The following is a 9,433-nucleotide window of genomic DNA, read 5'->3' on the forward strand; positions in this document are numbered from 1 at the left end:
AAGAGTTTTCGAATGAGATCCGACCATGTGGAGGGAGACCGGTTCACCAAGCACCTGTCGGACCACCACACGGAGGAGCAGTGTGATACCTGTGGGGCCAAGGTGCAGGGTACTGTTGGTCTTTTGAACCACATCCAAGTGGTTCACTATGCCTTCAGGGTACCATCAAAGCCGTCTCTGCCCCCTTCTTCATCCTGCTCTGCCGCGCCACACCACACGGCAGCTCCACCACCTGCAGCACACTTCAGGGTAGCATCAAAGCCGTCTCTGCCCCCTTCTTCATCCTGCTCTGCCGTGCCACACCACACGGCAGCTCCACCACCTGCAGGACACTTCAGGGTAGCATCAAAGACGTCTCGGCCCCCTTCTTCATCCTGCTCTGCCGCGCCACACCACACGGCAGCTCAACCACCTGCAGCACCTTCTTCATCCTGCTCTGCCGCGCCACACCACACGGCAGCTCCACCACTTGCAGCACAGAGGGTCAACTGGAAAGGTTTCCTGCCTGACCAGTTCAGAAGGGTGATCCAGGAAGCCGATCAGGTCTGGGTTTCCAAATGCTTGTATGAGCCTACAGGCCAACTAAAGCAAAAGATCCAGGCCTGCTGGTTTCACCCTCCACTGGAGCCCAAACCATCCCCTCCTGAGCCTGGCTGGTACTTCCGGCAGAGGCTGTTTATCTGGGCACCGATGAGGATGTGGGGGATCCCCTCAAAGTGCCCCCAGTGTTCCGATGAACAGCTCCGGGATTTACCGGAAGGTAAGGGAGGTGATCGACGTGGATAGCCGCTATTATCTTGTGGTAGTGTGTGAAAATTGCTCTCTCACTCACACACACACACACACACACACACACACACACACACACACACACACACCCACACTTACTCACTCACTAACACACACACAAACACACTGTTGGTAGCATTTGTATTAAATGTATTTATTTAATACCAATGCTACTTTGGGGAGAAGTGTCAGGCAATTGGGAGTAACCACACAAAGGTGTTGTGGTCTATGGTATTTAGAATGGTTGTTTTTCCCAGGTGTGTCTGCTGAGGCGAAACTCTTTCTTTTTTTTTTTTTTTTTTTTTTTTATATAATTATTTTTTATTATTGCATACAAGAGGCAATACAGGTATCAGCATATTTTGTAATGTTATACAGTTTATACACCTCCTTATGATTTCAACAACACTCATATTCATACGTGCAACACAGACACTCAACTGCCCCCTGGCACCCTCCCACCACTCACACGCACAGACAAACCCACCCCCCCTCCCCAACACACACACGCACACACACACGCACACACACACGAGCACACACACACGCACACACACACACACACACACACACTTGGTTCCTATCTCTCCGTCACCACACCCATTCCCTATTTCTTGGCTTTACAAGGCTTCAAACAAATCCTGCCACACCTTATTAAATTGTTGCCTTCTGTTCCGGTCTTCGAACATTGATTTTTCAATATTTAAATAGTATTTCATTAGACCCTTCCATTGCTGTACTGATGGGGCCTCGGAACCCTTCCAATCCTTCAGAATTAATTTTTTATACACCAAAGAGGCAAATATGACCATCCATCCAATGGGATATTTAAGTGTGTCTGTATTTTGGAATATGCATCTCGTAGCTGTAAATTCAAGTTTGATGCTACAGGTAGTGGTCATCCATTTTTGAATCTCTAACCATCGCTTGCGGACCTTCTCACATTCCCAGAAGGCATGTATGATTGTTTCCTTGTATATGCCACATTTGACACAAACAGGAGAGAAAGAGGCATCAAATGTATTTATTTTTGATCTTGTGTAATATATTCTAGTCATGAGCTTGTATTGTATGAGCCGCAGATTTTCATTGGTGGTTATCGTATTGGTTTTGCTGAGACATTCCTTCCATATACTGTCAGAGTTAGTTATGTTAAGATCTTTATTCCAACCCTCATATATTTTCTGTAATGAATAATTACTTTCCTGAGCCTCAACAAGATCTTTATACACTTTTCCAATTAATTTCTTGTTTTCATCTGGATTCAAGAATAGTCTCTGAATAACTGGGGGTTCCGAGGAGCTGGGTAACATCTCAAAATGATCTGTTATCCAGCTCTTCAGTTGAAGGTATCTGAAGAGTTCCTTGTTAGTTAAATTGAATTCTGTTACCAGTTGATTAAAAGGCTTTACGTTTGTATCTGAAATAATATCCCCAATAGTTTTTATTCCATTGTCACTCCATGATCTCCACTTTAGCTTCTGCTTTTGGATGGTGATGGATGGGTTATTCCACAGGTACGTGGTCTTTGGGACCATGATTTTTATATCCAAAATTTGTTTTATTCCCGACCATGCTCTTAATGTGCTATTTGTGACAAAACTAACATTCTTAATCTTCACCTTTGTAAATAAGGCTAAAAACAGGTTTTTGCCCCTAAGCTGCTGATCCTCTATGTTTATCCAAGTATCTTCCTCTGATCTGTTTATAATTTTATTAATGTAATAGGCCTGAGCAGAATAGAAATATAGCTCCAGGTTTGGGAAATTTAGCCCTCCCCTTTTTCTATTGTTTTGAAGTAGTTTTCTACTCAGTCTATTCGCCTTATGTGACCAGATAAAAGCGCTGAAAAGTTTATTAATAGTTTGAAAAAACTTTTTAGGTGGGGTCATTGGTATTGTCTGAAAAATGAACAGAAATTTTGGTAGCCATATCATTTTAAGCAAATTGATTCTGCCTATTAAATTAATTGGTAATTCTGTCCATTTATCTAGACTGGCCTTAAGATCCTTTATTAATGGAGAGAAATTGTCTTTATATAGTTTAGTTTTATCTAAACTGATACGACACCCTAGGTATTTAATCCTTTCCTTTTGCCATTTAAAATTGTATTTTAATAAGTTCTCAGTTTTGGGTAAAAACCCCGTTGTTGATAATAGTTCAGTTTTTTCTATATTCATTTTGTAGCCGGATATTTTTGAATACTGCTCAATAATTTTCATCAGATGTGGAATAGATTCTTCTATATTAGTCAGATACAACATCAAATCATCAGCGTACAAACCAAGTTTATAGCATTCCCCTCCGATGGTAATTCCACTTATCTTGTCTGTTTGGCGTATTTTCTGAGCCAACGGCTCTACAGCCAAGGCATATAGTGATGGGGATAGGGGACATCCCTGCCTTGTACCTCTAGTTATCTGAATTGCATCTGAAAGAATACCATTAGAGTAGACGTATGCCTTAGGAGACTTGTATACCGTTTTAATCAATTGTATTATTTCCTTTGGGAAGTCATATGCGTCTAAAACCTCATACAAGTAGCTCCACTCTAAGCGATCAAACGCTTTTTCTGCATCTACCGCCAACAGTGTCACATCTACTTTTTCTTTTTTAGCAAATTGTGTTAGAGATATACAAGTTCTAACATTAGTTTTTAACTGCCTATCTTTAATAAACCCCGTTTGATTAAAATGAATAATTGATGGAAGTATTTCAGTAATTCTATTATTTATAACTTTTGTAATAATTTTATTATCAGCGTTAATCAGACTTATTGGTCTGAAATCAGAAGGTGAAGTGCACTCTTTACCTGGTTTAGGAATAACATTGATAATGGTATTGTACATTGAGGGTGGCAGGGTTTCATTTGTAGTAAGGTATTTTATGACTTCCATGAAGAGAATATTTATTTGGGGCCAGAACGTTGAATAAAACTCTGTTGGTAGCCCATCCATCCCTGGAGCCTTGCCTTTTGGGAAGCTGTCGATTGCCTTTTTGATTTCCAAAAGGGAAATATCTTTGACCAGAAGAGCTTTATTTTGCTCTGATAGCTTGCGACTGTTTACTGATTTTAAGAAATTCTTTTGTTCCTCTGTTCGACCTTTAATTTCTGTAGAATATAGTTTTGCATAGAAAGAAGCAAAATTTTGGTTAATACGTTTGTTATCCCTAACCACAGAATTGTTCACTGGATCCTTTAGAATAATAGTCTCTCTTTTAGACATCTTTTTAACCAATGCGGACAACTGCTTCCCGGTCTTATTTGATGATGTATAGCTTAATTTATTCATGTTGTACCTAACGTTATTAGCTTTTTCTAGAAGCAGCTGGTCATATTCTAGCTTCAAGCTTTGCAAGTGTTCCATATCGTATTTTAGACAGGATTTCTTATGCTGGTGTTCTGCTCGACTGATATCGGTCTCTAATTGTTTAACTTTTTTATTTAATTCGGTGTTCTTTCTAGACGAAAAGGAGATAATTATCCCCCTTATATATGCTTTAAAAGCATCCCATATAATATGAACAGGTGGCTTTTCCTTACTATCAGTAACATTTATTGTTATAAATTCATTAATATTTTTTATTACGTATTTAATAAACTCCTCATCTTTCAGATATTTTCTATTCATCCTCCAGATTCTATGCAGTAACTTATTTGATGGTGGGCACATAATGCAAGTAACTGCTGCATGATCTGATATAATTATGTCATGTATCTTAGAAGTTATTACATCACCTTCTCCTTCTTTAGATACGAAGATATAATCTAAGCGGCTATAGCTGTTTTGTGCGTGAGAATAATGTGTATAATCATTCTGTCTTAAATGCATTTGTCGCCACACATCAGTAAGGTCATTTAATGCAAGGAATTCAAGAAGTTCCTTGGGAACATTAGGTTTCCTCTTCAAGTTAGAACTATCATGTTCATTAAAGACTTGATTTAAATCTCCGGCAAAAATAATTATTCCTGTTGATATGCTATTGATTATTGTTTGAATATTTCTAAGATACTTCATGTTAGCTGACGGGGGAGCGTAGATATTTATTAGTGTATATTTATCTCCATGGATTTCACACGAGACTATCAGAAATCTACCCTCAGGGTCAGAGTGTTCTGAGATTAAATGGAAAGGTAAGAATTTATTTATTAGAATACCTACTCCTCTACTCTGAGATGTATAGGTTGATTCAAATGCCTCTCCTACCCATTGTTTTTTCAGGAATTTAATCTCCCCGGCTTTGAGATGCAGCTCTTGCAAAAAAACTATATCTGAGGACAATTTCTCAATTTCAAACTCTTTCGCCCATGGAGGTCTGCAGTGCGCCTGGATAGCTTCCATTTTATGAGGCGTTTTAACTGCGGCCTCACAACAGAACACCACCCTCTCTATGGCACCTTTTGTGCCAAGCTTTCCGCCTGCATTTTTCTCTGGGACCAGGAGGATGTGCAACGCCTGAAGGAGGCCAAGAGAGCGGAGTGGAAGAGCAGCCACAGCGGACATACTCCCACTGACGACCAGCTCATGGCCACCATCAGCCCAGCTGAAATGAAGAGGCACTGCAGGAGGAGGACGCGTGGAGTGGAGGAGATGCGGAGCAGCATTTCAGGGCTCCTGGAATCTGTGTGGGAGCTCACAGACACCACAGGGCTGCGTCTGGTGAGCCATGACAGCATGCGCCACGTGTGGCAAGTACAGCAGAAGCACCTGGAGTGCCTCCAAGACCCTGCAGGTGTTTCACTGTACACGAAGGTGGGGACACTCCAGAAGGGCGGCAAGGAGCTGGACATCCTAAGGTGTGGTAGGGGGTCCTCCTCCCTGGAGAGTTTCCACCGGCACCAGTGTGCTTTCATTCCAGGTACATTTGCACGTGTTGTGATTATTCAAAATAGCACAATTACCACTGACGGGTAGTCATATGTATTCACTTTACAATAATGGTTGACTGGACAGAGTATTTTGTTTCTTAGGCTGGCGGTGCAATGCGGTGCACATGCAGATGTACATGCTGGAGGTTATTTCAAGGTGGAACATGGGCCGGGCCAAGGAGGCAGTAGATGTGGAGGGGGCCTCCACCCTAAGAAGCTTCGATGTTCGGTTGATGTCCCACCTTAACAGTTTAAGCCAGCGTGTGCATGGTTGTGCTCTGGTGCCAGAGTTCACCCTTCCTGGGAAACCTACTGGTAAGAGAGATCTCAGAGCAACACTGGTTGCCCGGAGTATTCCATCCCCTCCTCTTTTTCTTAGGCACCCCCCTACCCAGAGGACATGCATTTCTTGAGTGCAAAGATTGTGCTATTCATGTAGGAGATGGATGTATGTACAGTATGTATGTCCTTTCTTTATCTTTGTGTTCATGCTGGTTACAGGCGAACGCATAGCTGTAGAATATTTATTGGAGCAGACCAATAGAGGCGACCTGCTGGCTCCATCACAGGCCTCCATCTCAGAAATCCCCTTGCCGGTGCTGGAGGAGGAGGAGGAGGAGGAGGAGGATGATGATGCCATCAGCATGCCTGCCATCAACATGCCTGCCATCAACATGCCTACCATCAGCATGCCTGCCATCAGCATGCCTGCCATCAACATGCCTGCCATCAGCATGCCTGCCATCAGCATGCCTGCCATCAACATGCCTGCCATCAGCATGCCTGCCATCACCATGCCTGCCTCTGTCCCAGAGGTCAATAACATACAATGTGATTCGAGGGGCGTTCCGGGGTGGGACGCAGTAGATGCCCTTGCTGCCTACCTGCTCTCATTAAACCGCACCATCACGGCCTCGCCTGTACGCAGCTTTAAATGCGATGGATCGAAAACCTTCAAGGTACAAAATAGTCATTATTATTATTATTACACCAAAATGAATCATACATTCCATGGAATGAATTAAGCATATGGATGTCTCTTTCACCGTTCAGGTACAACCACAAGGCAAAGAAAAAATCGCATGTGTCAGGCGGAATGTGGAGAGCACCAAGGAAGCCGAGTGGCTCTGCTCCTGGACAGCAGGCGGCAGAGAGGTGCTTGACCACATTTTGATATCATTTTATGAAATGTATTTATTATGTGTAGATTATTTTATTGAAATCCCTGTTGACATTGTCACTTGGTTCTTCATGACTTTATATCCTTGTTCACAGTACATATCATATCATCCTTCTCTCCCACAGTCTGTACATGACCCATGGCCAAGCAGCCCAGGACCCCGAAGTTCACAGGGTCTGTGAGTGTGTCTGCCTCAGAAAGAGTTTGAGCAGTCACGCAACAGGCCCAAGGACACAAAGGGGAAAACAATGCCCATCCCTCAGTCCATCGTAAGCATGTACAGCCACATTAAACAGCTGCTGGAGGACAGCAGGGTTGTCTGTGATGACACAGACCTGGTTCTGGTGCCAGTAAACAACACCACAGTATCTTCATGGTATGTGTTATTTCATTTACCTTTCCCATACATTCAAGACAGTTTATAAAGATTTAACCTCAAGAAAAACCTCCACCTGCATGCTGGTTAGAAAATATGTAATAACCTTAGGGAGGGAGGATAGGCTTACATAAAATAATGAATGTTTGTGTTGTAGGCTGCTTAGGAGGGATAAGAGGATGGACAGGGACATGCTGCTGCAAGGCACTGTACTGCCCAAACAGGTGTACCTGGCAGAGGAGCCTCTTCCTGCTCTAAACACCCTTCCGGCTGCCCCTGTGCAACATGCACATGGGGAAATGACTTTTGAGGAGCCGGAAAATCAAGAGGGGGAAGCTTTCCCCCGCCAGCGCACTCTAGCGGCGAACAAGCCTCCGCCATCTCCACCTCCCAGGTTCCCTCCACAATTTGGGCCAGCTCCTCTATTTCCTCATCTTCCCCCATATCCCCACTTTCCATCATATCCCCACTTTCCATTTCCATATCCTCATGCACCTCCACTTCCTCATGCTCCTCCATTTCACATTTCTACTCCATATCCTCATGCTCCTCCATATGCTCCTCCATATCCTCATGCTCCTCCATATGCGCCTCCCTATCCTCATGCTTATCCATTTCATGCTCCTCCACTTCCTCAAGCTCCTCCGTTTCCTAATTCCCTATCTCCTGATGCTCCTCCATCCCAGCCAAGGCAACGCGCCTGGAGGCTCAACAAAGCTGCCCAGGAGGATGAGGAGCTAACATCAAGGGGGGATCCGCCACGGAAGAGGCTTAGAAAGGAGAACTACCACTATACCTGTAAGGGGTGCGGCCAGGACAAAAACAAAATCACTGGACACACCCAGCTGAAGGGGCGGTGGTATTGTCCTGCCTCAGGAATGACCCTGGAAGAGTGGAGGGATAGTGTGTAGTTGCTGTCTTTCTGTCTGTCTGTCTCTCTGTTGTTTGTCTCTGTCTCTCTGTCTACGATATTTTGAGACCCATGACATGCCTACAGGAAGCCAAAGTTAAATGTGGTTAGATTATAGGTCCACTTCCACTTGTTGGCTAACTTTCATTCTAATAGGCTACACTAGGCGTTGTTTACATTACATTACATTCATCTGTTGGGACTTGGTATAGGCATATTCTTCAGACTGAATATGTTTCTATTTTTCCTTCATTTCACACAAAATGATTTCATTCATTGTGGAAGCAAAGAAAGCTGCACAATAACTACAAACCTTTTGCTCTACAACTCAGTTAGGCTACACAGTGATTTGTCATTGAATGGTTCAACAAGTGAGAGATGGGAACAACGTTTTTTTTAACGTTTTTCTCATGTTGCAACGTAGCGATTTGAAAGGATGTCAGTGATCCTGAACTATATCTTATCACTGATCTTTAATGAAAGTGAATACAGTTTGGGCCAAACGAGCCAGTGTTGAAAAAGCCCTTCCCAGTGTGTTTGTTTGTTACTAACAAAAGGGGAAATGACATAAATTCGACAAGGAATATGAAGATTTTTCAAAACAGCAACCTGCGCACGATCACATTTAGCTTACGTACTTATTGCAGTTTTTTTATTTAATTGTGTAGTGTAAATGACAGTTCGTTGAAAGAGCATTTTCATTAATGTAATGGATCACTGATCTGTTATTGTAACCAAAAGGTCTCTGTTGTTCGTCTCTGTCTTTAAAATAAAGTTTAATAATTGTATTTGAGCCAAGAACAGCCTTCACGTCTTTATTTAATTTCCTCTTGAATATCAGGACAGTGAGTGTCATCTATTGAATGTGATTGTTAAAACTAAAGCCAGTCAGAATCAGAATAAGCTTTATTGCCAGGAAGGTTTGCATCAACCAAGTTGGTGCAGAACATGTAATTGCACAACAAACAGTAAACATATAAGATAAATAAGACATATAGTATAACCATTTATAAAAAGAAAGAATGTACAGAAAGTGTATGTGCAATGTGCAAAGATAATTGTGTGTTGACTTAAAAAGAGTTCCTGTGTTAACAAATGACTACGTTCCCCAAAATGCATTGCATGTGTACTTCCGGAAAGTGACACGTGACTCGAGAACAAGCGAAGATGCAAGCGATATCGCCAGAGCCCAGGTTCGAATCCTGCAAAAGACATGAAAATGAAAGTGATGATACTGTGTGTAAACAATGTTGAAAAGATAAGAGAGGTGATAAAAAATGATATAGTGCACGTTTTCCTCCTTTTTTC

This window comes from Sprattus sprattus (genome assembly GCF_963457725.1).
Source record: "Sprattus sprattus genome assembly, chromosome: 17".
NCBI lineage: Eukaryota > Metazoa > Chordata > Actinopteri > Clupeiformes > Clupeidae > Sprattus > Sprattus sprattus.